This window comes from Ovis canadensis, chromosome 20 (assembly GCF_042477335.2).
Source record: "Ovis canadensis isolate MfBH-ARS-UI-01 breed Bighorn chromosome 20, ARS-UI_OviCan_v2, whole genome shotgun sequence".
NCBI classification, from domain to species: domain Eukaryota; kingdom Metazoa; phylum Chordata; class Mammalia; order Artiodactyla; family Bovidae; genus Ovis; species Ovis canadensis.
The window spans coordinates 8,545,605-8,570,097 of NC_091264.1; positions in this window are offsets into that span (position 1 = coordinate 8,545,605).

The following is a 24,493-nucleotide window of genomic DNA, read 5'->3' on the forward strand; positions in this document are numbered from 1 at the left end:
CATGGATCTTGGGGTACTTCTGGAGTCTCCCCAGAAGAGTCAGTCCTCGTCTCGAATGCGGGCATGCACTTGCGCTTTCCTCCAGAGCGGTAGCAGCAGTGTCACGCAGTCCTCCGCGTGGATCAAAGGATCTATGGTTTTCCCTCGAGTCTTTCCCACGAGGCTTTCCCACGAGGCTTTCCCACAGGGCTGTCCCACGTGCACACGTGGTGGGAGTCGATCCTCGGCTTGAACGTCAAGGCAGTGCAGGGAAAACAGGTTCCTCTGGAATGGACTGACACATCTGGGGGACTCTTGGAATGGTGGCACGACCCTGGAGTTCCTCTCGCCTTTCCTGTGGAGAGCGCCTCCTCTTGAGATGCGACGGGAACGCCGGGAATTCTTTCCCTACGAAACAGGGAAAGGATCCCTCATCTCGAACTAGGAGGCGGAAACGGGGCTCCCCTGGATGTGTGCGGGACACCACGTGCTTCCTCTCGAGTGGAGACGGGTATGTCGGGGAACTTCTTGAGTTGCAGCAATGGTGTGAAGGACCCTTTGGAAGTTCCAGTGGTTAGATGTGATTGGCCTCGAGAAGCCTCAGCGGAAATGGACCTCATCTCGCCTGGAGGGCAAAACCTCCTGGATTTTCTCGAGTTGCGGCAGGTGCTCTCGACTTACGACGGGGACCTCAGGGACCCGCTCTGGTGGCCTCAGGAAAGGCCAGTCCCCATGCGAGTTCCTCGGGGGCATCTCGGGATTCCTCTCCCGTCGATGCCGGGGCCTAAGACCTTGTGTGGAGTCGGGGCCGGAACCTGAGGATTCCTCTCCAGTGCTGACATGGATCTTGGGGTACTTCTGGAGTCTCCCCAGGGGAGTCAGTCCTCGTCTCAAATGCGGGCATGCACTTGCGCTTTCCTCCAGAGCGGTAGCAGCAGTGTCACGCAGTCCGCCGCGTGGATCAAAGGATCTATGGTTTTCCCTCGAGTCTTTCCCACGAGGCTTTCCCACGAGGCTTTCCCACAGGGCTGTCCCACGTGCACACGTGGTGGGAGTCGATCATCGGCTTGAACGTCAAGGCAGTGCAGGGAAAACAGGTTCCTCTGGAATGGACTGACACATCTGGGGGACTCTTGGAATGGTGGCACGACCCTGGAGTTCCTCTCGCCTTTCCTGTGGAGAGCGCCTCCTCTTGAGATGCGACGGGAACGCCGGGAATTCTTTCCCTACGAAACAGGGAAAGGATCCCTCATCTCGAGCTAGGAGGCGGAAACGGGGCTCCCCTGGATGTGTGCGGGACACGACGTGCTTCCTCTCGAGTGGAGACGGGTATGTCGGGGAACTTCTTGAGTTGCAGCTAGGGTGTGAAGGACCCTTTGGAAGTTCCAGTGGTTAGATGTGATTGGCCTTGAGAAGCCTCAGCGGAAATGGGCCTCATCTCGCCTGGAGGGCAAAACCTCCTGGATTTTCTCGAGTTGCGGCAGGTGCTCTCGACTTACGACGGGGACCTCAGGGACCCGCTCTGGTGGCCTCAGGAAAGGCCAGTCCCCATGCGAGTTCCTCGGGGGCGTCTCGGGATTCCTCTCCCGTCGATGCCGGGGCCTAAGACCTTGTGTGGAGTCGGGGCCGGAACCTGAGGATTCCTCTCCAGTGCTGACATGGATCTTGGGGTACTTCTGGAGTCTCCCCAGGGGAGTCAGTCCTCGTCTCGAATGCGGGCATGCACTTGCGCTTTCCTCCAGAGCGGTAGCAACAGTGTCACGCAGTCCGCCGCGTGGATCAAAGGATCTATGGTTTTCCCTCGAGTCTTTCCCACGAGGCTTTCCCACGAGGCTTTCCCACAGGGCTGTCCCACGTGCACACGTGGTGGATGTCGATCCTCGGCTTGAACGTCAAGGCAGTGCAGGGAAAACAGGTTCCTCTGGAATGGACTGACACATCTTGGGGACTCTTGGAATGGTGTCTCGACCCTGGAGTTCCTCTCGCCTTTCCTGTGGAGAGCGCCTCCTCTTGAGATGCGACGGGAACGCCGGGAATTCTTTCCCTACGAAACAGGGAAAGGATCCCTCATCTCGAGCTAGGAGGCGGAAACGGGGCTCCCCTGGATGTGTGCGGGACCCCACGTGCTTCCTCTCGAGTGGAGACGGGTATGTCGGGGAACTTCTTGAGTTGCAGCAATGGTGTGAAGGACCCTTTGGAAGTTCCAGTGGTTAGATGTGATTGGCTTCGAGAAGCCTCAGCGGAAATGGGCCTCATCTCGCCTGGAGGGGAAAACCTCCTGGATTTTCTCGAGTTGCGGCAGGTGCTCTCGACTTACGACGGGGACCTCAGGGACCCGCTCTGGTGGCCTCAGGAAAGGCCAGTCCCCATGCGAGTTCCTCGGGGGCCTCTCGGGATTCCTCTCCCGTCTATGCCGGGGCCTAAGACCTTGTGTGGAGTCGGGGCCGGAACCTGAGGATTACTCTCCAGTGCTGACATGGATCTTGGGGTACTTCTGGGGTCTCCCCAGGGGAGTCAGTCCTCGTCTCGAATGCGGGCATGCACTTGCGCTTTCCTCCAGAGCGGTAGCAGCAGTGTCACGCAGTCCGCCGCGTGGATCAAAGGATCTATGGTTTTCCCTTGAGTCTTTCCCACGAGGCTTTCCCACGAGGCTTTCCCACAGGGCTGTCCCACGTGCACACGTGGTGGGAGTCGATCCTCGGCTTGAACGTCAAGGCAGTGCAGGGAAAACAGGTTCCTCTGGAATGGAATGACATATCTGGGGGACTCTTGGAATGGTGTCACGACCCTGGAGTTCCTCTCGCCTTTCCTGTGGAGAGCGCCTCCTCTTGAGATGCGACGGGAACGCCGGGAATTCTTTCCCTACGAAACAGGGAAAGGATCCCTCATCTCGAGCTAGGAGGCGGAAACGGGGCTCCCCTGGATGTGTGCGGGACACCACGTGCTTCCTCTCGAGTGCAGACGGGTATGTCGGGGAACTTCTTGAGTTGCAGCAAGGGTGTGAAGGACCCTTTGGAAGTTCCAGTGGTTAGATGTGATTGGCCTCGAGAAGCCTCAGCGGAAATGGGCCTCATCTCGCCTGGAGGGCAAAACCTCCTGGATTTTCTCGAGTTGCGGCAGGTGCTCTCGACTTACGACGGGGACTTCAGGGACCCGCTCTGGTGGCCTCAGGAAAGGCCAGTCCCCATGCGAGTTCCTCGGGGGCCTCTCGGGATTCCTCTCCCGTCGATGCCGGGGCCTAAGACCTTGTGTGGAGTCGGGGCCGGAACCTGAGGTTTCCTCTCCAGTGCTGACATGGATCTTGGGGTACTTCTGGAGTCTCCCCAGGGGAGTCAGTCCTCGTCTCGAATGAGGGCATGCACTTGCGCTTTCCTCCAGAGCGGTAGTAGCAGTGTCACGCAGTCCGCCGCGTGGATCAAAGGATCTGTGGTTTTCCCTCGAGTCTTTCCCACGAGGCTTTCCCACGAGGCTTTCCCACAGGGCTGTCCCACGTGCACACGTGGTGGGAGTCGATCCTCGGCTTGAACGTCAAGGCAGTGCAGGGAAAACAGGTTCCTCTGGAATGGACTGACACATCTGGGGGACTCTTGGAATGGTGTCTCGACCCTGGAGTTCCTCTCGCCATTCCTGTGGAGAGCGCCTCCTCTTGAGATGCGACGGGAACGCCCGGAATTCTTTCCCTACGAAACAGGGAAAGGATCCCTCATCTAGAGCTAGGAGGCGAAACGGGGCTCCCCTGGATGTGTGCGGGACCCCACGTGCTTCCTCTCGAGTGGAGACGGGTATGTCGGGGAACTTCTTGAGTTGCAGCAATGGTGTGAAGGACCCTTTGGAAGTTCCACTGGTTAGATGTGATTGGCCTCGAGAAGCCTCAGCGGAAATGGGCCTCATCTCGCCTGGAGGGCAAAACCTCCTGGATTTTCTCGAGTTGTGGCAGGTGCTCTCGACTTACGACGGGGACCTCAGGGAACCGCTCTGGTGGCCTCAGGAAAGCCAGTCCCCATGCGAGTTCCTCGGGGGCGTCTCGGGATTCCTCTCTCGTCGATGCCGGGGCCTAAGACCTTGTGTGGAGTCGGGGCCGGAACCTGAGGATTCCTCTCCAGTGCTGACATGGATCTTGGGGTACTTCTGGAGTCTCCCCAGGGGAGTCAGTCCTCGTCTCGAATGCGGGCATGCACTTGCGCTTTCCTCCAGAGCGGTAGCAGCAGTGTCACGCAGTCCGCCGCGTGGATCAAAGGATCTATGGTTTTCCCTCGAGTCTTTCCCACGAGGCTTTCCCACGAGGCTTTCCCACAGGGCTGTCCCACGTGCACACGTGGTGGGTGTCGATCCTCGGCTTGAACGTCAAGGCAGTGCAGGGAAAACAGGTTCCTCTGGAATGGACTGACACATCTGGGGGACTCTTGGAATGGTGGCACGACCCTGGAGTTCCTCTCGCCTTTCCTGTGGAGAGCGCCTCCTCTTGAGATGCGACGGGAACGCCGGGAATTCTTTCCCTACGAAACAGGGAAAGGATCCCTCATCTCGAGCTAGGAGGCGGAATCGGGGCTCCCCTGGATGTGTGCGGGACACCACATGCTTCCTCTCGAGTGGAGACGGGTATGTCGGGGAACTTCTTGAGTTGCAGCAATGGTGTGAAGGACCCTTTGGAAGTTCCAGTGGTTAGACGTGATTGGCCTCGAGAAGCCTCAGCGGAAATGGGCCTCATCTCTCCTGGAGGGCAAAACCTCCTGGATTTTCTCAAGTTGTGGCAGGTGCTCTCGACTTACGACGGGGACCTCAGGGACCCGCTCTGGTGGCCTCAGGAAAGGCCAGTCCCCATGCGAGTTCCTCGGGGGCGTCTCGGGATTCCTCTCCCGTCGATGCCGGGGCCTAAGACCTTGTGTGGAGTCGGGGCCGGAACCTGAGGATTCCTCTCCAGTGCTGACATGGATCTTGGGGTAGTTCTGGAGTCTCCCCAGGGGAGTCAGTCCTCGTCTCGAATGCAGGCATGCACTTGCGCTTTCCTCCAGAGCGGTAGCAGTAGTGTCACGCAGTCCGCCGCGTGGATCAAAGGATCTATGGTTTTCCCTTGAGTCTTTCCCACGAGGCTTTCCCACGAGGCTTTCCCACAGGGCTGTCCCACGTGCACACGTGGTGGGAGTCGATCCTCGGCTTGAACGTCAAGGCAGTGCAGGGAAAACAGGTTCCTCTGGAATGGAATGACACATCTGGGGGACTCTTGGAATGGTGGCACGACCCTGGAGTTCCTCTCGCCTTTCCTGTGGAGAGCGCCTCCTCTTGAGATGCGACGGGAACGCCGGGAATTCTTTCCCTACGAAACAGGGAAAGGATCCCTCATCTCGAGCTAGGAGGCGGAAACGGGGCTCCCCTGGATGTGTGGGGGACACCACGTGCTTCCTCTCGAGTGGAGACGGGTATGTCGGGGAACTTCTTGAGTTGCAGCAAGGGTGTGAAGGACCGTTTCGAAGTTCCAGTGGTTAGATGTGATTGGCCTCGAGAAGCCTCAGCGGAAATGGGCCTCATCTCGCCTGGAGGGCAAAACCTCCTGGATTTTCTCGAGTTGCGGCAGGTGCTCTCGACTTACGACGGGGACTTCAGGGACCCGCTCTGGTGGCCTCAGGAAAGGCCAGTCCCCATGCGAGTTCCACGGGGGCCTCTCGGGATTCCTCTCCCGTCGATGCCGGGGCCTAAGACCTTGTGTGGAGTCGGGGCCGGAACCTGAGGTTTCCTCTCCAGTGCTGACATGGATCTTGGGGTACTTCTGGAGTCTCCCCAGGGGAGTCAGTCCTCGTCTCGAATGTGGGCATGCACTTGCGCTTTCCTCCAGAGCGGTAGTAGCAGTGTCACGCAGTCCGCTGCGTGGATCAAAGGATCTATGGTTTTCCCTCGAGTCTTTCCCACGAGGCTTTCCCACGAGGCTTTCCCACAGGGCTGTCCCACGTGCACACGTGGTGGGAGTCGATCCTCGGCTTGAACGTCAAGGCAGTGCAGGGAAAACAGGTTCCTCTGGAATGGAATGACACATCTGGGGGACTCTTGGAATGGTGGCACGACCCTGGAGTTCCTCTCGCCTTTCCTGTGGAGAGCGCCTCCTCTTGAGATGCGACGGGAACGCCGGGAATTCTTTCCCTAAGAAACAGGGAAAGGATCCCTCATCTCGAGCTAGGAGGCGGAAACGGGGCTCCCCTGGATGTGTGGGGGACACCACGTGCTTCCTCTCGAGTGGAGACGGGTATGTCGGGGAACTTCTTGAGTTGCAGCAAGGGTGTGAAGGACCGTTTCGAAGTTCCAGTGGTTAGATGTGATTGGCCTCGAGAAGCCTCAGCGGAAATGGGCCTCATCTCGCCTGGAGGGCAAAACCTCCTGGATTTTCTCGAGTTGCGGCAGGTGCTCTCGACTTACGACGGGGACTTCAGGGACCCGCTCTGGTGGCCTCAGGAAAGGCCAGTCCCCATGCGAGTTCCTCGGGGGCCTCTCGGGATTCCTCTCCCGTCGATGCCGGGGCCTAAGACCTTGTGTGGAGTCGGGGCCGGAACCTGAGGTTTCCTCTCCAGTGCTGACATGGATCTTGGGGTACTTCTGGAGTCTCCCCAGGGGAGTCAGTCCTCGTCTCGAATGTGGGCATGCACTTGCGCTTTCCTCCAGAGCGGTAGTAGCAGTGTCACGCAGTCCGCTGCGTGGATCAAAGGATCTATGGTTTTCCCTCGAGTCTTTCCCACGAGGCTTTCCCACGAGGCTTTCCCACAGGGCTGTCCCACGTGCACACGTGGTGGGAGTCGATCCTCTGCTTGAACGTCAAGGCAGTGCAGGGAAAACAGGTTCCTCTGGAATGGACTGACACATCTGGGGGACTCTTGGAATGGTGTCTCGACCCTGGAGTTCCTCTCGCCTTTCCTGTGGAGAGCGCCTCCTCTTGAGATGCGACGGGAACGCCCGGAATTCTTTCCCTACGAAACAGGGAAAGGATCCCTCATCTCGAGCTAGGAGGCGGAAACGGGGCTCCCCTGGATGTGTGCGGGACACCACATGCTTCCTCTCGAGTGGAGACGGGTATGTCGGGGAACTTCTTGAGTTGCAGCAATGGTGTGAAGGACCCTTTGGAAGTTCCACTGGTTAGACGTGATTGGCCTCGAGAAGCCTCAGCGGAAATGGGCCTCATCTCTCCTGGAGGGCAAAACCTCCTGGATTTTCTCAAGTTGCGGCAGGTGCTCTCGACTTACGACGGGGACCTCAGGGACCCGCTCTGGTGGCCTCAGGAAAGGCCAGTCCCCATGCGAGTTCCTCGGGGGCCTCTCGGGATTCCTCTCCCGTCGATGCCGGGGCCTAAGACCTTGTGTGGAGTCGGGGCCGGAAACTGAGGATTCCTCTCCAGTGCTGACATGGATCTTGGGGTAGTTCTGGAGTCTCCCCAGGGGAGTCAGTCCTCGTCTCGAATGCAGGCATGCACTTGCGCTTTCCTCCAGAGCGGTAGCAGTAGTGTCACGCAGTCCGCCGCGTGGATCAAAGGATCTATGGTTTTCCCTTGAGTCTTTCCCAAGAGGCTTTCCCACGAGGCTTTCCCACAGGGCTGTCCCACGTGCACACGTGGTGGGAGTCGATCCTCGGCTTGAACGTCAAGGCAGTGCAGGGAAAACAGGTTCCTCTGGAATGGACTGACACATCTGGGGGACTCTTGGAATGGTGGCACGACCCTGGAGTTCCTCTCGCCTTTCCTGTGGAGAGCGCCTCCTCTTGAGATGCGACGGGAACGCCGGGAATTCTTTCCCTACGAAACAGGGAAAGGATCCCTCATCTCGAGCTAGGAGGCGGAAACGGGGCTCCCCTGGATGTGTGCGGGACACCACATGCTTCCTCTCGAGTGGAGACGGGTATGTCGGGGAACTTCTTGAGTTGCAGCAATGGTGTGAAGGACCCTTTGGAAGTTCCAGTGGTTAGACGTGATTGGCCTCGAGAAGCCTCAGCGGAAATGGGCCTCATCTCTCCTGGAGGGCAAAACCTCCTGGATTTTCTCAAGTTGCGGCAGGTGCTCTCGACTTACGACGGGGACCTCAGGGACCCGCTCTGGTGGCCTCAGGAAAGGCCAGTCCCCAAGCGAGTTCCTCGGGGGCCTCTCGGGATTCCTCTCCCGTCGATGCCGGGGCCTAAGACCTTGTGTGGAGTCGGGGCCGGAAACTGAGGATTCCTCTCCAGTGCTGACATGGATCTTGGGGTAGTTCTGGAGTCTCCCCAGGGGAGTCAGTCCTCGTCTCGAATGCTGGCATGCACTTGCGCTTTCCTCCAGAGCGGTAGCAGTAGTGTCACGCAGTCCGCCGCGTGGATCAAAGGATCTATGGTTTTCCCTTGAGTCTTTCCCACGAGGCTTTCCCACGAGGCTTTCCCACAGGGCTGTCCCACGTGCACACGTGGTGGGAGTCGATCCTCGGCTTGAACGTCAAGGCAGTGCAGGGAAAACAGGTTCCTCTGGAATGGAATGACACATCTGGGGGACTCTTGGAATGGTGTCACGACCCTGGAGTTCCTCTCGCCTTTCCTGTGGAGAGCGCCTCCTCTTGAGATGCGACGGGAACGCCGGGAATTCTTTCCCTAAGAAACAGGGAAAGGATCCCTCATCTCGAACTAGGAGGCGGAAACGGGGCTCCCCTGGATGTGTGCGGGACACCACGTGCTTCCTCTCGAGTGGAGACGGGTATGTCGGGGAACTTCTTGAGTTGCAGCAATGGTGTGAAGGACCCTTTGGAAGTTCCAGTGGTTAGATGTGATTGGCCTCGAGAAGCCTCAGCGGAAATGGACCTCATCTCGCCTGGAGGGCAAAACCTCCTGGATTTTCTCGAGTTGCGGCAGGTGCTCTCGACTTACGACGGGGACCTCAGGGAACCGCTCTGGTGGCCTCAGGAAAGGCCAGTCCCCATGCGAGTTCCTCGGGGGCGTCTCGGGATTCCTCTCCCGTCGATGCCGGGGCCTAAGACCTTGTGTGGAGTCGGGGCCGGAACCTGAGGATTCCTCTCCAGTGCTGACATGGATCTTGGGGTACTTCTGGAGTCTCCCCAGGGGAGTCAGTACTCGTCTCGAATGCGGGCATGCACTTGCGCTTTCCTCCAGAGCGGTAGCAGCAGTGTCACGCAGTCCGCCGCGTGGATCAAAGGATCTATGGTTTTCCCTCGAGTCTTTCCCACGAGGCTTTCCCACGAGGCTTTCCCACAGGGCTGTCCCACGTGCACACGTGGTGGGAGTCGATCCTCGGCTTGAACGTCAAGGCAGTGCAGGGAAAACAGGTTCCTCTGGAATGGACTGACACATCTGGGGGACTCTTGGAATGGTGTCTCGACCCTGGAGTTCCTCTCGCCTTTCCTGTGGAGAGCGCCTCCTCTTGAGATGCGACGGGAACGCCGGGAATTCTTTCCCTACGAAACAGGGAAAGGATCCCTCATCTCGAGCTAGGAGGCGAAACGGGGCTCCCCTGGATGTGTGCGGGACACCACGTGCTTCCTCTCGAGTGGAGACGGGTATGTCGGGGAACTTCTTGAGTTGCAGCAATGGTGTGAAGGACCCTTTGGAAGTTCCAGTGGTTAGATGTGATTGGCCTCGAGAAGCCTCAGCGGAAATGGGCCTCATCTCGCCTGGAGGGCAAAACCTCCTGGATTTTCTCGAGTTGCGGCAGGTGCTCTCGACTTACGACGGGGACCTCAGGGAACCGCTCTGGTGGCCTCAGGAAAGGCCAGTCCCCATGCGAGTTCCTCGGGGGCGTCTTGGGATTCCTCTCCCGTCGATGCCGGGGCCTAAGACCTTGTGTGGATTCGGGGCCGGAACCTGAGGATTCCTCTCCAGTGCTGACATGGATCTTGGGGTACTTCTGGAGTCTCCCCAGGGGAGTCAGTCCTCGTCTCGAATGCGGGCATGCACTTGCGCTTTCCTCCAGAGCGGTAGCAGCAGTGTCACGCAGTCCGCCGCGTGGATCAAAGGATCTATGGTTTTCCCTCGAGTCTTTCCCACGAGGCTTTCCCACGAGGCTTTCCCACAGGGCTGTCCCACGTGCACACGTGGTGGGAGTCGATCCTCGGCTTGAACGTCAAGGCAGTGCAGGGAAAACAGGTTCCTCTGGAATGGACTGCCCCGTCTGGGGGACTCTTGGAATGGTGCCACGACCCTGGAGTTCCTCTCGCCTTTCCTGTGGAGAGCGCCTCCTCTTGAGATGCGACGGGAACACCGGGAATTCTTTCCCTACGAAACAGGGAAAGGATCCCTCATCTCGAGCTAGGAGGCGGAAACGGGGCTCCCCTGGATGTGTGCGGGACACCCCGTGCTTCCTCTCGAGTGGAGACGGGTATGTCGGGGAACTTCTTGAGTTGCAGCAAGGGTGTGAAGGACCCTTTGGAAGTTCCAGTGGTTAGACGTGATTGGCCTCGAGAAGCCTCAGCGGAAATGGGCCTCATCTCGCCTGGAGGGCAAAACCTCCTGGATTTTCTCGAGTTGCGGCAGGTGCTCTCGACTTATGACGAGGACCTCAGGGACCCGCTCTGGTGGCCTCAGGAAAGGCCAGTCCCCTTGCGAGTTCCTCGGGGGCCTCTCGGGATTCCTCTCCCGTCGATGCCGGGGCCTAAGACCTTGTGTGGAGTCGTTGCCGGAACCAGGGGATTCCTCTCCAGTGCTGACATGGATCTTGGGGTACTTCTGGAGTCTCCCCAGGGGAGTCAGTCCTCGTCTCGAATGCGGGCATGCACTTGCGCTTTCCTCCAGAGCGGTAGCAGCAGTGTCACGCAGTCCGCCGCATGGATCAAAGGATCTATGGTTTTCCCTTGAGTATTTCCCACGAGGCTTTCCCACGAGGCTTTCCCACAGGGCTGTCCCACGTGCACACGTGGTGGGACTCGATCCTCGGCTTGAACGTCAAGGCAGTGCAGGGAAAACAGGTTCCTCTGGAATGGACTGACACATCTGGGGGACTCTTGGAATGCTGGCATGACCCTGGAGTTCCTCTCGCCTTTCCTGTGGAGAGCGCCTCCTCGTGAGATGCGACGGGAACGCCGGGAATTCTTTCCCTACGAAACAGGGAAAGGATCCCTCATCTCGAGCTAGGAGGCGGAAACGGGGCTCCCCTGGATGTGTGCGGGACCCCACGTGCTTCCTCTCGAGTGCAGACGCGTATGTCGGGGAACTTCTTGAGTTGCAGCAAGGGTGTGAAGGCCCCTTTGGAAGTTCCAGTGGTTAGATGTGATTGGCCTCGAGAAGCTTCAGAGGAAATGGGCCTCATCTCGCCTGGAGGGCAAAACCTCCTGGATTTTCTCGAGTTGCGGCAGGTGCTCTCGACGTACGACGGGGACTTCAGGGACCCGCTCTGGTGGCCTCAGGAAAGGCCAGTCCCCATGCGAGTTCCTCTGGGGCGTCTCGGGATTCCTCTCCCGTCGATGCCGGGGCCTAAGACCTTGTGTGGAGTCGGGGCCGGAACCTGAGGATTCCTCTCCAGTGCTGACATGGATCTTGGGGTACTTCTGGAGTCTCCCCAGGGGAGTCAGTCCTCGTCTCGAATGCGGGCATGCACTTGCGCTTTCCTCCAGAGCGGTAGCAACAGTGTCACGCAGTCCGCCGCGTGGATCAAAGGATCTATGGTTTTCCCTCGAGTCTTTCCCACGAGGCTTTCCCACGAGGCTTTCCCACAGGGCTGTCCCACGTGCACACGTGGTGGATGTCGATCCTCGGCTTGAACGTCAAGGCAGTGCAGGGAAAACAGGTTCCTCTGGAATGGACTGACACATCTTGGGGACTCTTGGAATGGTGTCTCGACCCTGGAGTTCCTCTCGCCTTTCCTGTGGAGAGCGCCTCCTCTTGAGATGCGACGGGAACGCCGGGAATTCTTTCTCTACGAAACAGGGAAAGGATCCCTCATCTCGAGCTAGGAGGCGGAAACGGGGCTCCCCTGGATGTGTGCGGGACCCCACGTGCTTCCTCTCGAGTGGAGACGGGTATGTCGGGGAACTTCTTGAGTTGCAGCAATGGTGTGAAGGACCCTTTGGAAGTTCCAGTGGTTAGATGTGATTGGCTTCGAGAAGCCTCAGCGGAAATGGGCCTCATCTCGCCTGGAGGGGAAAACCTCCTGGATTTTCTCGAGTTGCGGCAGGTGCTCTCGACTTACGACGGGGACCTCAGGGACCCGCTCTGGTGGCCTCAGGAAAGGCCAGTCCCCATGCGAGTTCCTCGGGGGCCTCTCGGGATTCCTCTCCCGTCTATGCCGGGGCCTAAGACCTTGTGTGGAGTCGGGGCCGAAACCTGAGGATTCCTCTCCAGTGCTGACATGGATCTTGGGGTACTTCTGGGGTCTCCCCAGGGGAGTCAGTCCTCGTCTCGAATGCGGGCATGCACTTGCGCTTTCCTCCAGAGCGGTAGCAGCAGTGTCACGCAGTCCGCCGCGTGGATCAAAGGATCTATGGTTTTCCCTTGAGTCTTTCCCACGAGGCTTTCCCACGAGGCTTTCCCACAGGGCTGTCCCACGTGCACACGTGGTGGGAGTCGATCCTCGGCTTGAACGTCAAGGCAGTGCAGGGAAAACAGGTTCCTCTGGAATGGAATGACATATCTGGGGGACTCTTGGAATGGTGTCACGACCCTGGAGTTCCTCTCGCCTTTCCTGTGGAGAGCGCCTCCTCTTGAGATGCGACGGGAACGCCGGGAATTCTTTCCCTACGAAACAGGGAAAGGATCCCTCATCTCGAGCTAGGAGGCGGAAACGGGGCTCCCCTGGATGTGTGCGGGACACCACGTGCTTCCTCTCGAGTGCAGACGGGTATGTCGGGGAACTTCTTGAGTTGCAGCAAGGGTGTGAAGGACCCTTTGGAAGTTCCAGTGGTTAGATGTGATTGGCCTCGAGAAGCCTCAGCGGAAATGGGCCTCATCTCGCCTGGAGGGCAAAACCTCCTGGATTTTCTCGAGTTGCGGCAGGTGCTCTCGACTTACGACGGGGACTTCAGGGACCCGCTCTGGTGGCCTCAGGAAAGGCCAGTCCCCATGCGAGTTCCTCGGGGGCCTCTCGGGATTCCTCTCCCGTCGATGCCGGGGCCTAAGACCTTGTGTGGAGTCGGGGCCGGAACCTGAGGTTTCCTCTCCAGTGCTGACATGGATCTTGGGGTACTTCTGGAGTCTCCCCAGGGGAGTCAGTCCTCGTCTCGAATGTGGGCATGCACTTGCGCTTTCCTCCAGAGCGGTAGTAGCAGTGTCACGCAGTCCGCCGCGTGGATCAAAGGATCTGTGGTTTTCCCTCGAGTCTTTCCCACGAGGCTTTCCCACGAGGCTTTCCCACAGGGCTGTCCCACGTGCACACGTGGTGGGAGTCGATCCTCGGCTTGAACGTCAAGGCAGTGCAGGGAAAACAGGTTCCTCTGGAATGGACTGACACATCTGGGGGACTCTTTGAATGGTGTCTCGACCCTGGAGTTCCTCTCGCCTTTCCTGTGGAGAGCGCCTCCTCTTGAGATGCGACGGGAACGCCCGGAATTCTTTCCCTACGAAACAGGGAAAGGATCCCTCATCTAGAGCTAGGAGGCGAAACGGGGCTCCCCTGGATGTGTGCGGGACCCCACGTGCTTCCTCTCGAGTGGAGACGGGTATGTCGGGGAACTTCTTGAGTTGCAGCAATGGTGTGAAGGACCCTTTGGAAGTTCCACTGGTTAGATGTGATTGACCTCGAGAAGCCTCAGCGGAAATGGGCCTCATCTCGCCTGGAGGGCAAAACCTCCTGGATTTTCTCGAGTTGTGGCAGGTGCTCTCGACTTACGACGGGGACCTCAGGGAACCGCTCTGGTGGCCTCAGGAAAGGCCAGTCCCCATGCGAGTTCCTCGGGGGCGTCTCGGGATTCCTCTCCCGTCGATGCCGGGGCCTAAGACCTTGTGTGGAGTCGGGGCCGGAACCTGAGGATTCCTCTCCAGTGCTGACATGGATCTTGGGGTACTTCTGGAGTCTCCCCAGGGGAGTCAGTCCTCGTCTCGAATGCGGGCATGCACTTGCGCTTTCCTCCAGAGCGGTAGCAGCAGTGTCACGCAGTCCGCCGCGTGGATCAAAGGATCTATGGTTTTCCCTCGAGTCTTTCCCACGAGGCTTTCCCACGAGGCTTTCCCACAGGGCTGTCCCACGTGCACACGTGGTGGGAGTCGATCCTCGGCTTGAACGTCAAGGCAGTGCAGGGAAAACAGGTTCCTCTGGAATGGACTGACACATCTGGGGGACTCTTGGAATGGTGGCACGACCCTGGAGTTCCTCTCGCCTTTCCTGTGGAGAGCGCCTCCTCTTGAGATGCGACGGGAACGCCGGGAATTCTTTCCCTATGAAACAGGGAAAGGATCCCTCATCTCGAGCTAGGAGGCGGAAACGGGGCTCCCCTGGATGTGTGCGGGACACCACATGCTTCCTCTCGAGTGGAGACGGGTATGTCGGGGAACTTCTTGAGTTGCAGCAATGGTGTGAAGGACCCTTTGGAAGTTCCAGTGGTTAGACGTGATTGGCCTCGAGAAGCCTCAGCGGAAATGGGCCTCATCTCTCCTGGAGGGCAAAACCTCCTGGATTTTCTCAAGTTGCGGCAGGTGCTCTCGACTTACGACGGGGACCTCAGGGACCCGCTCTGGTGGCCTCAGGAAAGGCCAGTCCCCATGCGAGTTCCTCGGGGGCCTCTCGGGATTCCTCTCCCGTCGATGCCGGGGCCTAAGACCTTGTGTGGAGTCGGGGCCGGAAACTGAGGATTCCTCTCCAGTGCTGACATGGATCTTGGGGTAGTTCTGGAGTCTCCCCAGGGGAGTCAGTCCTCGTCTCGAATGCAGGCATGCACTTGCGCTTTCCTCCAGAGCGGTAGCAGTAGTGTCACGCAGTCCGCCGCGTGGATCAAAGGATCTATGGTTTTCCCTTGAGTCTTTCCCAAGAGGCTTTCCCACGAGGCTTTCCCACAGGGCTGTCCCACGTGCACACGTGGTGGGAGTCGATCCTCGGCTTGAACGTCAAGGCAGTGCAGGGAAAACAGGTTCCTCTGGAATGGACTGACACATCTGGGGGACTCTTGGAATGGTGGCACGACCCTGGAGTTCCTCTCGCCTTTCCTGTGGAGAGCGCCTCCTCTTGAGATGCGACGGGAACGCCGGGAATTCTTTCCCTACGAAACAGGGAAAGGATCCCTCATCTCGAGCTAGGAGGCGGAAACGGGGCTCCCCTGGATGTGTGCGGGACACCACATGCTTCCTCTCGAGTGGAGACGGGTATGTCGGGGAACTTCTTGAGTTGCAGCAATGGTGTGAAGGACCCTTTGGAAGTTCCAGTGGTTAGACGTGATTGGCCTCGAGAAGCCTCAGCGGAAATGGGCCTCATCTCTCCTGGAGGGCAAAACCTCCTGGATTTTCTCAAGTTGCGGCAGGTGCTCTCGACTTACGACGGGGACCTCAGGGACCCGCTCTGGTGGCCTCAGGAAAGGCCAGTCCCCAAGCGAGTTCCTCGGGGGCCTCTCGGGATTCCTCTCCCGTCGATGCCGGGGCCTAAGACCTTGTGTGGAGTCGGGGCCGGAAACTGAGGATTCCTCTCCAGTGCTGACATGGATCTTGGGGTAGTTCTGGAGTCTCCCCAGGGGAGTCAGTCCTCGTCTCGAATGCTGGCATGCACTTGCGCTTTCCTCCAGAGCGGTAGCAGTAGTGTCACGCAGTCCGCCGCGTGGATCAAAGGATCTATGGTTTTCCCTTGAGTCTTTCCCACGAGGCTTTCCCACGAGGCTTTCCCACAGGGCTGTCCCACGTGCACACGTGGTGGGAGTCGATCCTCGGCTTGAACGTCAAGGCAGTGCAGGGAAAACAGGTTCCTCTGGAATGGAATGACACATCTGGGGGACTCTTGGAATGGTGTCACGACCCTGGAGTTCCTCTCGCCTTTCCTGTGGAGAGCGCCTCCTCTTGAGATGCGACGGGAACGCCGGGAATTCTTTCCCTAAGAAACAGGGAAAGGATCCCTCATCTCGAACTAGGAGGCGGAAACGGGGCTCCCCTGGATGTGTGCGGGACCCCACGTGCTTCCTCTCGAGTGGAGACGGGTATGTCGGGGAACTTCTTGAGTTGCAGCAATGGTGTGAAGGACCCTTTGGAAGTTCCAGTGGTTAGATGTGATTGGCCTCGAGAAGCCTCAGCGGAAATAGACCTCATCTCGCCTGGAGGGCAAAACCTCCTGGATTTTCTCGAGTTGCGGCCGTTGCTCTCGGCTTACGACGGGGACCTCAGGGACCCGCTCTGGTGGCCTCAGGAAAGGCCAGTCCCCATGCGAGTTCCTCGGGGGCGTCTCGGGATTCCTCTCCCGTCGATGCCGGGGCCTAAGACCTTGTGTGGAGTCGGGGCCGGAACCTGAGGATTCCTCTCCAGTGCTGACATGGATCTTGGGGTACTTCTGGAGTCTCCCCAGGGGAGTCAGTCCTCGTCTCGAATGCGGGCATGCACTTGCGCTTTCCTCCAGAGCGGTAGCAGCAGTGTCACGCAGTCCGCCGCGTGGATCAAAGGATCTATGGTTTTCCCTCGAGTCTTTCCCACGAGGCTTTCCCACGAGGCTTTCCCACAGGGCTGTCCCACGTGCACACGTGGTGGGAGTCGATCCTCGGCTTGAACGTCAAGGCAGTGCAGGGAAAACAGGTTCCTCTGGAATGGACTGACACATCTGGGGGACTCTTGGAATGGTGTCTCGACCCTGGAGTTCCTCTCGCCTTTCCTGTGGAGAGCGCCTCCTCTTGAGATGCGACGGGAACGCCGGGAATTCTTTCCCTACGAAACAGGGAAAGGATCCCTCATCTCGAGCTAGGAGGCGAAACGGGGCTCCCCTGGATGTGTGCGGGACACCACGTGCTTCCTCTCGAGTGGAGACGGGTATGTCGGGGAACTTCTTGAGTTGCAGCAATGGTGTGAAGGACCCTTTGGAAGTTCCAGTGGTTAGATGTGATTGGCCTCGAGAAGCCTCAGCGGAAATGGGCCTCATCTCGCCTGGAGGGCAAAACCTCCTGGATTTTCTTGAGTTGCGGCAGGTGCTCTCGACTTACGACGGGGACCTCAGGGACCCGCTCTGGTGGCCTCAGGAAAGGCCAGTCCCCATGCGAGTTCCTCGGGGGCGTCTTGGGATTCCTCTCCCGTCGATGCCGGGGCCTAAGACCTTGTGTGGATTCGGGGCCGGAACCTGAGGATTCCTCTCCAGTGCTGACATGGATTTTGGGGTACTTCTGGAGTCTCCCCAGGGGAGTCAGTCCTCGTCTCGAATGCGGGCATGCACTTGCGCTTTCCTCCAGAGCGGTAGCAGCAGTGTCACGCAGTCCGCCGCGTGGATCAAAGGATCTATGGTTTTCCCTCGAGTCTTTCCCACGAGGCTTTCCCACGAGGCTTTCCCACAGGGCTGTCCCACGTGCACACGTGGTGGGAGTCGATCCTCGGCTTGAACGTCAAGGCAGTGCAGGGAAAACAGGTTCCTCTGGAATGGACTGCCCCGTCTGGGGGACTCTTGGAATGGTGCCACGACCCTGGAGTTCCTCTCGCCTTTCCTGTGGAGAGCGCCTCCTCTTGAGATGCGACGGGAACACCGGGAATTCTTTCCCTACGAAACAGGGAAAGGATCCCTCATCTCGAGCTAGGAGGCGGAAACGGGGCTCCCCTGGATGTGTGCGGGACACCCCGTGCTTCCTCTTGAGTGGAGACGGGTATGTCGGGGAACTTCTTGAGTTGCAGCAAGGGTGTGAAGGACCCTTTGGAAGTTCCAGTGGTTAGACGTGATTGGCCTCGAGAAGCCTCAGCGGAAATGGGCCTCATCTCGCCTGGAGGGCAAAACCTCCTGGATTTTCTCGAGTTGCGGCAGGTGCTCTCGACTTATGACGAGGACCTCAGGGACCCGCTCTGGTGGCCTCAGGAAAGGCCAGTCCCCTTGCGAGTTCCTCGGGGGCCTCTCGGGATTCCTCTCCCTTCGATGCCGGGGCCTAAGACCTTGTGTGGAGTCGTTGCCGGAACCAGGGGATTCCTCTCCAGTGCTGACATGGATCTTGGGGTACTTCTGGAGTCTCCCCAGGGGAGTCAGTCCTCGTCTCGAATGCGGGCATGCACTTGCGCTTTCCTCCAGAGCGGTAGCAGCAGTGTCACGGAGTCCGCCGCATGGATCAAAGGATCTATGGTTTTCCCTTGAGTATTTCCCACGAGGCTTTCCCACGAGGCTTTCCCACAGGGCTGTCCCACGTGCACACGTGGTGGGACTCGATCCTCGGCTTGAACGTCAAGGCAGTGCAGGGAAAACAGGTTCCTCTGGAATGGACTGACACATCTGGGGGACTCTTGGAATGCTGGCATGACCCTGGAGTTCCTCTCGCCTTTCCTGTGGAGAGCGCCTCCTCGTGAGATGCGACGGGAACGCCGGGAATTCTTTCCCTACGAAACAGGGAAAGGATCCCTCATCTCGAGCTAGGAGGCGGAAACGGGGCTCCCCTGGATGTGTGCGGGACCCCACGTGCTTCCTCTCGAGTGCAGACGCGTATGTCGGGGAACTTCTTGAGTTGCAGCAAGGGTGTGAAGGCCCCTTTGGAAGTTCCAGTGGTTAGATGTGATTGGCCTCGAGAAGCCTCAGAGGAAATGGGCCTCATCTCGCCTGGAGGGCAAAACCTCCTGGATTTTCTTGAGTTGCGGCAGGTGCTCTCGACGTACGACGGGGACTTCAGGGACCCGCTCTGGTGGCCTCAGGAAAGGCCAGTCCCCATGCGAGTTCCTCGGGGGCCTCTCGGGATTCCTCTCCCGTCGATGCCGAGGCCTAAGACCTTGTGTGGAGTCGGGGCCGGAACCTGAGGATTCCTCTCCAGTGCTGACATGGATCTTGGGGTACTTCTGGAGTCTCCCCAGGGGAGTCAGTCCTCGTCTCCAATGCGGGCATGCTCTTGCGCTTTCCTCCAGAGCGGTAGCAGCAGTGTCACGCACTCCGCCGCGTGGATCAAAGGATCTATGGTTTTCCCTCGAGTCTTTCCCACGAGGCTTTCCCACGAGGCTTTCCCACAGGGCTGTCCCACGTGCACACGTGGTGGGAGTCGATCCTCGGCTTGAACGTCAAGGCAGTGCAGGGAAAACAGGTTCCTCTGGAATGGACTGACACATCTGGGGGACTCTTGGATTGGTGTCACCACCCTGGAGTTCCTCTCGCCTTTCCTGTGGAGAGCGCCTCCTCTTGAGATGCGACGGGAACGCCGGGAATTCTTTCCCTACGAAACAGGGAAAGGATCCCTCATCTCGAGCTAAGAGGCGGAAACCGGGCTCCCCTGGATGTGTGCGGGAAACCACGTGCTTCCTCTCGAGTGCAGACGGGTATGTCGGGGAACTTCTTGAGTTGCAGCAAGGGTGTGAAGGACCCTTTGGAAGTTCCAGTGGTTAGATGTGATTGGCCTCGAGAAGCCTCAGCGGAAATGGGCCTCATCTCGCCTGGAGGGCAAAACCTCCTGGATTTTCTCGAGTTGCGGCAGGTGCTCTTGACTTACGACGGGGACCTCAGGGACCCGCTCTGGTGGCCTCAGGAAAGGCCAGTCCCCATGCGAGTTCCTCGGGGGCGTCTCGGGATTCCTCTCCCGTCGATGCCGGGGCCTAAGACCTTGTGTGGAGTCGGGGCCGGAACCTGAGGATTCCTCTCCAGTGCTGACATGGATCTTGGGGTACTTCTGGAGTCTTCCCAGGGGAGTCAGTCCTCGTCTCGAATGCGGGCATGCACTGGCACTTGCCTCCAGAGCGGTAGAAGCAGTGTCACGCAGTCCGCCGCGTGGATCAAAGGATCTATGGTTTTCCCTCGAGTCTTTCCCACGAGGCTTTCCCACGAGGCTTTCCCACAGGGCTGTCCCACGTGCACACGTGGTGGGAGTAGATCCTCAGCTTGAACGTCAAGGCAGTGCAGGGAAAACAGGTTCCTCTGGAATGGACTGACACACCTGGGGGACTCTTGAAATGGTGGCATGACCCTGGACTTCCTCTCTCCTTTCCTGTGGAGAGCGCCTCCTCTTGAGATGCGACGGGAACGCCGGGAATTCTTTCCCCACGAAACAGGGAAAGGATCCCTCATCTCGAGCTAGGAGGCGGAAACGGGGCTCCCCTGGATGTGTGTGGGACACCACGTGCTTCCTCTCGAGTGGAGACGTGTATGTCGGGGAACATCTTGAGTTGCAGTAAGGGTGTGAATGACCCTTTGGAAATTCCAGTGGTTAGATGTGATTGGCCTCGAGAAGCCTCAGCGGAAATGGGCCTCATCTCGCCTGGAGGGCAAAACCTCCTGGATTTTCTCGAGTTGCGGCAGGTGCTCTCGACTTACGACGGGGACCTCAGGGACCCGCTCTGGTGGCCTCAGGAAAGGCCAGTCCCCATGCGAGTTCCTCGGGGGCCTCTCGGGGTTCCTCTCCCTTCGATGCCGGGGCCTAAGACCTTGTGTGGAGTCGGGGCCGGAACCTGAGGATTCCTCTCCAGTGCTGACATGGATCTTGGGGTACGACTGGAGTCTCACCAGGGGAGTCAGTCCTCGTCTCGAATGCGGGCATGCACTTGCGCTTTCCTCCAGAGCGGTAGCAGCAGTGTCACGCAGTCCGCCGCGTGGATCAAAGGATCTATGGTTTTCCCTTGAGTCTTTCCCACGAGGCTTTCCCACGAGGCTTTCCCACAGGGCTGTCCCACGTGCACACGTGGTGGGACTCGATCCTCGGCTTGAACGTCAAGGCAGTGCAGGGAAAACAGGTTCCTCTGGAATGGACTGACACATCTGGGTGACTCTTTGAATGGTGGCACGACCCTGGAGTTCCTCTCGCCTTTCCTGTGGAGAGCGCCTCCTCTTGAGATGCGACGGGAATGCCGGGAATTCTTTCCCTACGAAACAGGGAAAGGATCCCTCATCTCGAGCTAGGATGCGGAAACGGGGCTCCCCTGGATGTGTGCGGGACACCACGTGCTTCCTCTCGAGTGGAGACGGGTATGTTGGGGAACTTCTTGAGTTGCAGCAAGGGTGTGAAGGACCCGTTGGAAGTTCCAGTGGTTAGACGTGATTGGCCTCGAGAAGCCTCAGCGGAAATGGGCCTCATCTCGCCTGGAGGGCAAAACCTCCTGGATTTTCTCGAGTTGCGGCAGGTGCTCTCGACTTACGACGGGGACCTCAGGGACCCGCTCTGGTGGCCTCAGGAAAGGCCAGTCCCCATGCGAGTTCCTCGGGGGCCTCTCGGGATTCCTCTCCCGTCGATGCCGGGGCCTAAGACCTTGTGTGGAGTCGGGGCCGGAACCTGAGGATTCCTCTCCAGTGCTGACATGGATCTTGGGGTACTTCTGGAGTCTCCCCAGGGGAGTCAGTCCTCGTCTCGAATGCGGGCATGCACTTGCGCTTTCCTCCAGAGCGGTAGCAGCAGTGTCACGCAGTCCGCCGCGTGGATCAAAGGATCTATGGTTTTCCCTCGAGTCTTTCCCACGAGGCTTTCCCACGAGGCTTTCCCACAGGGCTGTCCCATGTGCACACGTGGTGGGAGTCGATCCTCGGCTTGAACGTCAAGGCAGTGCAGGGAAAACAGGTTCCTCTGGAATGGACTGACACATCTGGGGGACTATTGGAATGGTGTCACGACCCTGGAGTTCCTCTCGCCTTTCCTGTGGAGAGCCCCTCCTCTTGAGATGCGACTGGAACGCCGGGAATTCTTTCCCTACGAAACAGGGAAAGGATCCCTCATCTCGAGCTAGGAGGCGGGAACGGGGCTCCCCTGGATGTGTGCGGGACACCACGTGCTTCCTCTCGAGTGCAGACGGGTATGTCGGGGAACTTCTTGAGTTGCAGCAAGGGTGTGAAGGACCCTTTGGAAGTTCCATTGGTTAGACGTGATTGGCCTCGAGAAGCCTCAGCGGAAATGGGCCTCATCTCGCCTGGAGGGCAAAACCTCCTGGATTTTCTCGAGTTGCGGCAGGTGCTCTCGACTTACGACGGGGACCTCAGGGACCCGCTCTGGTGGCCTCAGGAAAGGCCAGTCCCCATGCGAGTTCCTCGGGGGCCTCTCGGGATTGCTCTCCCGTCGATGCCGGGGCCTAAGACCTTGTGTGGAGTCGGGGCCGGAACCTGAAGATTCCTCTCCAGTGCTGACATGGATCTTGGGGTACTTCTGGAGTCTCACCAGGGGAGTCAGTCCTCGTCTCGAATGCGGGCATGCACTTGCGCTTTCCTCCAGAGCGCTAGCAGCAGTGTCACGCAGTCCGCCGCGTGGATCAAAGGATCTATGGTTTTCCCTTGAGTCTTTCCCACGAGGCTTTCCCACGAGGCTTTCCCACAGGGCTGTCCCACGTGCACACGTGGTGGGACTCGATCCTCGGCTTGAACGTCAAGGCAGTGCAGGGAAAACAGGTTCCTCTGGAATGGACTGACACATCTGGGTGACTCTTTGAATGGTGGCACGACCCTGGAGTTCCTCTCGCCTTTCCTGTGGAGAGCGCCTCCTCTTGAGATGCGACGGGAATGCCGGGAATTCTTTCCCTACGAAACAGGGAAAGGATCCCTCATCTCGAGCTAGGAGGCGGAAACGGGGCTCCCCTGGATGTGTGCGGGACCCCACGTGCTTCCTCTCGAGTGCAGACGCGTATGTCGGGGAACTTCTTGAGTTGCAGCAAGGGTGTGAAGGCCCCTTTGGAAGTTCCAGTGGTTAGATGTGATTGGCCTCGAGAAGCCTCAGAGGAAATGGGCCTCATCTCGCCTGGAGGGCAAAACCTCCTGGATTTTCTTGAGTTGCGGCAGGTGCTCTCGACGTACGACGGGGACTTCAGGGACCCGCTCTGGTGGCCTCAGGAAAGGCCAGTCCCCATGCGAGTTCCTCGGGGGCCTCTCGGGATTCCTCTCCCGTCGATGCCGAGGCCTAAGACCTTGTGTGGAGTCGGGGCCGGAACCTGAGGATTCCTCTCCAGTGCTGACATGGATCTTGGGGTACTTCTGGAGTCTCCCCAGGGGAGTCAGTCCTCGTCTCCAATGCGGGCATGCTCTTGCGCTTTCCTCCAGAGCGGTAGCAGCAGTGTCACGCAGTCCGCCGCGTGGATCAAAGGATCTATGGTTTTCCCTCGAGTCTTTCCCACGAGGCTTTCCCACGAGGCTTTCCCACAGGGCTGTCCCACGTGCACACGTGGTGGGAGTCGATCCTCGGCTTGAACGTCAATGCAGTGCAGGGAAAACAGGTTCCTCTGGAATGGACTGACACATCTGGGGGACTCTTGGATTGGTGTCACCACCCTGGAGTTCCTCTCGCCTTTCCTGTGGAGAGCGCCTCCTCTTGAGATGCGACGGGAACGCCGGGAATTCTTTCCCTACGAAACAGGGAAAGGATCCCTCATCTCGAGCTAGGAGGCAGAAACGGGGCTCCCCTGGATGTGTGCGGGACCCCACGTGCTTCCTCTCGAGTGGAGACGGGTATGTCGGGGAACTTCTTGAGTTGCAGCAAGGGTGTGAAGGACCCTTTGGAAGTTCCAGTGGTTAGATGTGATTGGCCTCGAGAAGCCTCAGCGGAAATGGGCCTCATCTCGCCTGGAGGGCAAAACCTCCTGGATTTTCTCGAGTTGCGGCAGGTGCTCTCGACTTACGACGGGGACCTCAGGGACCCGCTCTGGTGGCCTCAGGAAAGGCCAGTCCCCATGCGAGTTCCTCTGGGGCTCTCGGGATTCCTCTCCCGTCGATGCCGGGGCCTAAGACCTTGTGTGGAGGTGGGGCCGGAACCTGAGGATTCCTCTCCAGTGCTGACATGGATCTTGGGGTACTTCTGGAGTCTCCCCAGGGGAGTCAGTCCTCGTCTCAAATGCGGGCATGCACTTGCGCTTTCCTCCAGAGCGGTAGCAGCAGTGTCACGCAGTCCGCCGCGTGGATCAAAGGATCTATGGTTTTCCCTCGAGTCTTTCCCACGAGGCTTTCCCACGAGACTTTCCCACAGGGCTGTCCCACGTGCACACGTGGTGGGACTCGATCCTCGGCTTGAACGTCAAGGCAGTGCAGGGAAAACAGGTTCCTCTGGAATGGACAGACACATCTGGGGGACTCTTGGAATGGTGTCACGACCCTGGAGTTCCTCTCGCCTTTCCTGTGGAGAGCGCCTCCTCTTGAGATGCGACGGGAACGCCGGGAATTCTTTCCCTACGAAACAGGGAAAGGATCCCTCATCTCGAGCTAGGAGGCGGAAACGGGGCTCCCCTGGATGTTTGCGGGACACCACGTGCTTCCTCTCGAGTGGAGACGGGTATGTGGGGGAACTTCTTGAGTTGCAGTAAGGGTGTGAAGGACCCTTTGGAAGTTCCAGTGGTTAGACGTGATTGGCCTCGAGAAGCCTCAGCGGAAATGGGCCTCATCTCGCCTGGAGGGCAAAACCTCCTGGATTTTCTCGAGTTGCGGCAGGTGCTCTCGACTTACGACGGGGATCTCAGGGACCCGCTCTGGTGGCGTCAGGAAAGGCCAGTCCCCATGCGAGTTCCTCGGGGGCCTCTCGGGATTGCTCTCCCGTCGATGCCGGGGCCTAAGACCTTGTGT